At 48.7% G+C, this 5337-nt stretch overlaps 1 pseudogene across 1 annotated transcript; it reads right to left on the minus strand.

The window, feature by feature from the left end:
• Positions 1–496: 496 nt before the first annotated feature.
• LOC111533908 lies at positions 497–5109 on the minus strand (annotated as a pseudogene). Its single transcript, XR_002728993.2, has one exon. The product of XR_002728993.2 is annotated as a ubiquitin conjugation factor E4 B pseudogene (transcript).
• Between the last annotated feature and the right edge of the window lie 228 nt (positions 5110–5337).

Raw genomic sequence — 5337 nt, forward strand, 5'->3', positions numbered from 1 at the left:
CTTTTTTACCCCAAAGGAAATTCAAGAATTCAAGTATGTTAAGTAGGGAGCGGTAATACAAAAAGTCTGATACTTGTGTGCGCGTGTGGCTGTGTTTGTCTGTGTGTTGAAACCGGCAGACATACTCCCACATTCTTGCACCCTCTTTTGCTTTGGTAAGGCCAGACACATCATACAAATGACCCTGCCTCAAACTCACACACCCAAGGGTTGAGGAATTGATTTACCCCCAGAGGATAACTGTGAAGGTTTCGAACTGTCACATAGCATTAAAAACAAACAAACAAAAAAAAACCCAACCCTCATCTTCCCAAAATACGATAAGTCACGTAAATCCTGATATACTTACACCCCTAGATTTTGCTGCAGTTGCTCCTCAGGTGCCTAATAGAGGCTTATTACAAGGACCAGAGCAGCAAGATTTTCTTTATTTTGTTTAGAATAAAAAAATCTTAAAGGGACATTTCAAAAGAAAAAAAACTGAAATTCAAATTCTGAAAATATCTTGCCTTTTTTATTAATCATGTCATCTAACACCAATTAAAAAAACAAATATGTGAATATGATATAAAAATACGATCCCAGGATTAACACTTGGTAGCAGGCACAGTTATCTCACAGAATATATGTTTGGTGGGCCAGGGAGAGGAGTTTATTTTTGTTTTTGCTTCTCTTAAAAAAATCCACAGCAGTGCAAGTAGGGTCAGGAAGGGGGAGACGGGAGAAAAGATTCTTTAGCAGCAAAATGTCCAAGGTTCTCTAATCACAATCAAATCAACGGATATTGGATTAAAAAAAAAATTCATGAAGGGATGCTGCCCAGACCCATTAGCCATCACTAAAAGACTTCCGTTGCCCCAAACTATGACATACGAAGGACGTGCTTTATTACACAAGCAACCATAAAACCTGTCCTTTAAGCTTTTGAGCGTGTTTGTCACTTAAATATATGTACAGGAACCGGGCTCCTCTTCTCATCCATGTCCTCTCAGGTCTCGGCATTCGCTCGCTCTGGGTGGCCTGGGGTGGTTTGCCACATTTGGCCTCCAACACGTGAACGGCAGCTTTGCTGCGGCCGCTGCTTCTGCTTGCCTCGTTGGCCTTGGCTGTATCTAGCAGAGGGTGGGCGGCGGAACGGTTTAGTGATCGCTGTTCTGTTTCTCTCTCATCCATGCCTGAATCTGCTCTTTCAGTTCTGGCACTGGTTCCAGCATGCTCTCTGTCAGCGTCTGCCGGTTGAAGGGGTCCGTGGGGGAGTTGAGCAGGTGCCGCAGGATAATGGAGCGGTCCATGATGGTGCCGGAGGGCAGCCGCATGGGGTCCGTCATGAGGGTGTCCATCAGGGGGTCTCTGAACTCATCAGGAGCGTCACTGTAGTCAATTTCTGCGCGTGCGTTCTTGGCCACTATCTCCTCCACTTTCTCGGCGAGCAGCTTAAATTTTTCTATCGCTATTGTGGATTTGATCCCTGCCTTCCGCATCTTGGAAATTACTTCTTCAAACAACTCCTTACTGTAGGATCTCTGGTCGTCAGCAATGGCTTTCGCGAACCGGGCACAGTCCAGCTGTAAGTAAATATCCGTCAGTTGGTCCAACAGCTTCTTTGGTTCAAAGCCGTACTTCTCAGGGTTTTCAACTTTCAGGTCACGGCACTTGGGGCCACAGAGTTGCTGAAGATTAAAGTTCAGCATTGCCGCCAATCGGGGTCCAAGTTCCGGTGGCCAGGGCGAGTTAAGAGCGGGACACGCGCTCATCCTGAGCAAGCTGAGACTGACGGGCCTGCTGCTGATCCCGGGGCAACTGGTCCCACTGTTCTTTGTTCTTCATCTCTTCCTGCACTTCATGGATTCGCTTCAGAGACTCCAGACTTTCATCAAGCAAAAACGTCGTGTCGTTTATCAACATGTTTATATAGCGAACAAACTGCTTCCCGGAGTTGAACTCCTCCATAAAGGTGCCATGGTGAGCTATGTTTTGCCAAAGGCTTTTAAAAATGGTGCTAATGTGATAGCGAATTGTGAACTTGTCATAAAACTCGCTGGTGGCTCCGGTATGCTCAACATCTGTATAAAACTTCATCAGGGAAGGTACCAACAACTTGGTGGAGAGAGGATGGTTCTCAATCATTTCAAAAAACTTCTGGGTTCGCGGCTGAACAGCAGGGTTGGTCATAAACATGACTTCTACCAGTTTGGCCACCAAATATGGGTTTCGGATGTAGTTCTGGTTGCACAACATCACAACAAGGAACATCACAATATCCTGAGTACAGGGCTCATAAAGCGCCTGGGGAGAGTATTGTACAATAAAAAATAAAAATTCTGCAACATCTTCTACATAAAACTCAGGCAATGCTGCAAATACCTTGGGGACATCTGAATTTAAAGGCAGCGTTATATCGGGATATGCGGGGTCCAGGATGCGGAGCAGCAGCTGAATGAGAAGGCCATAAAAATTCAGACATCTTCTCAGGAAGCTCTCGTCAAGTAGGCCAGCATCAGCACAGGCCTTGCACCGTACCAGTTTCTTAAGCTGAGTTTTACAGCGCTTCAGCATTTCGCGGTGTCTGGTTGCCAGTGGGGAATCTTTCCATTGGCTTTCATTATTTTTCAAATCTTCTACAGTTCTATTGAGCTCCCGGATAGCCCGGAGTCTGCGGATATAGCGACGGCAACTAGGCAGAATAGACAGGTGGTGAGCATGCAGGGTGAGAAAGAAGCACTCCGTAGGGAATTTCGGCTCAGAAAATGGAGGCTGATCGCCATAGAGTTCAGTCAGCCAGTCATTCACATCTTCCATCGTGGCATTCACACGTGTCTCATCATTTGGAAGAGTAATCCGACATCTTGGGTGAAAAATATACGTGGGATCAACTGTTTCTAACTTGATTTTTGTACTTAGCTGCTGCAGTACCCAAAGGAAATTCAGCATAAATCCATCTGTAGATACTAATCTATCATCTGTCTGCATCTGTGCTTTCTTCATATTGGCATTGACGACAGCCGCCATGTAACTGAGAGCAGCCTCACGGGTTTCGCCATTGAACAAAATACTATGCAGAATCTTAAAAAGCTCTTGCCTTCCGAGCTCTAAGTAATGCTGCAATGATTGGCTAACCACACGAGTGTTTTCCAGGGTAATGGCAGGCCCTGAGAAGTATTTTTCAACCACTTTAACATCATCTTCTGCAAAGACGGAGAAGCTAAAGAAAGCCCCCAAGTAAGAAAGTCTCTGCAGCTCCCGCCCACAGCCAGGACTTAAGGATTTCGGCAACCACAACGGCAAAGAAGCAACCAAATTGCACACAGGGTGTGTCTTTCCAAACTTGGTTTCACAGAGCTCACCTAGTGCCATGAGGGGGTATTTAAAGTAGTCACTATCGAGGGAGCACTCTTTGGCAGCAAGAGCCAGGCCTTGTAAAATGGGGATAAATATCTGCTTGAACACTTCTTCATCCTGGTGAGTGGTTCTCACCAGTTCCTGAATGAAGCCATATGGGAGATTCCTACACAGCATATACGGCACTAGGAAGGACGGCTGCTGCAAGGACCTGGGCTGTGTTAGGGAGCCTTGTAGTACTAAAGCAGTATGGGATATGCACTGTGAGCGGATGTTGCTCAGAAGCTGGCTGACTGCTGGCTGGCTGCACATCTTTGGTGCTTTTTTTTCCTCTATTCCAACTCGGTCGAAACACTCGATGAGGTAGTTCAGCATATCTGTCTCTTTGCAGGTTTCAATGGTGAAATGGTCACTGTAGGAATCCCAATTACTTGCTCCACCAGAGGCTCCCAAACTAGACAAAGAGCTGGCACCAAAGGAACCCACGTTGCAGAACATGGGGCTTGTTCCTGGATTGGAGCCAGTATTTAGCAAGAGATTTCTGTCTGGTGACCGTGCTGCTGCAGCAATTGGCTGTGATGTGGCTGTCAGACTGGCAAATGGGTTTTCATCTCTAGTCTGAGTGGACATCATTAGCACTTCCATTAAAATCTGGCCAATCAAGTCCTTAAAATCGGAGAACACTTCTTTTGGGTTCTGCTTCAATTGTGCCGAAAGAGAAGAAAGAAAGATGACATCTCTGTCCCGGTCCTTCCAAGAGACACGGAAGATCTTACAGACCAGCTGTAAGGCCTGCTCTTCAGACACTTCAGGGCCCGAGGAAGGCTCCTTATCACTGAGGCTCCGTTTTTCTCTTCGATCATTTTCATCAACCTCCATGTTTTCAATTCCTGAATCCACATCCACCTGGGACATGCTTTTCTCACATGAGACACCATCAATATCCATGCTCTGGGAACGTGAGAGAGACTGAGATTGCGTTTCAAGGCTATTAGAGGGCGAGCTGCTGAGAGAACTGACTCCTTCACTGCTCTGGCTTCGATGGGCTACTCCTGATGCACCTATTGGGGAGGTAGCTGGGGTCATGTTGTGGACATTGAGACCAAGACTCTGAGAGGGTCCTGGGGCTGATGCCGCTATGGGAGGCCCCGGAGGGTTCTCCCTCTGGGGAGAGGTTAGTGGGGTGGTTGGCTGAGAGGTCTGTCCACCAGCAAGTCGTGCAAGGCGCCTCCGTCGAATCTCATCAGCGCTCAGCTCCTCCATCGCTTTCCTCTTAATGGTGAAAGGCGTTAGGGAGAGATCCTTCTGTTCTCGAGACCACGGCGGGAGGAAGGAGAGTAGAAGGTGTCTATCAGGCTGTCTCGTCCCCCGAATGGGGGAGGTTTCAGAATTGCATAGTCAGAGGTTAAAAAATAAGAACACAAGAGGCACTGAACTGCCTTGGCTTCGGTCACTCCAATCGCCCCAGAGACTACTACAGCCGCTTGTTCCCTGAGCAGCCTCCTCTGGCCGCCACTGCTGCTGCTACAGGGTTATCTTAAGGCGCCACTTACTACCCTCTGCTTCCCAGGTTACCCAGACTAGGCAGCGCGGTCTCCAGCTCGTCTCGTGCCCCGAGCCTGCTGTGTCTTCGTGATAGTGGCGCGGTAGCTGCGTTCCTACAGCAGATCCTGCTCTCCTTCCTACCCTTTGCCCCTGGCGGGAACTGGTCCACTGCAGAGTGGATACCCCGAGGTAAGGCGACCCCACAGCCGTCCTGGCAGAGCCCAGCAATGTAAGGGAAGCCCCTCCCCTCCCAAAGCAGGCCGGCCACGCCCCGCCTCCACGCCGGAGCCCGGGTAGGGGGGAGGGGGAGGATGGGACCCGCGTAGCTCTCGCTGGAAGAGTAAATCCTCCTACCCCTCCACCCCTACTTTTTTTTTTGAGATGGAGTCTCGCTCAGTCACCCAAGCTCGAGGCGGTGGTGGCATCTTGGCCCGTTGCAACCTCCGCCTCCTG

The sequence above is a fragment of the Piliocolobus tephrosceles genome, unplaced genomic scaffold (genome assembly GCF_002776525.5).
Source record: "Piliocolobus tephrosceles isolate RC106 unplaced genomic scaffold, ASM277652v3 unscaffolded_27327, whole genome shotgun sequence".
NCBI lineage: Eukaryota > Metazoa > Chordata > Mammalia > Primates > Cercopithecidae > Piliocolobus > Piliocolobus tephrosceles.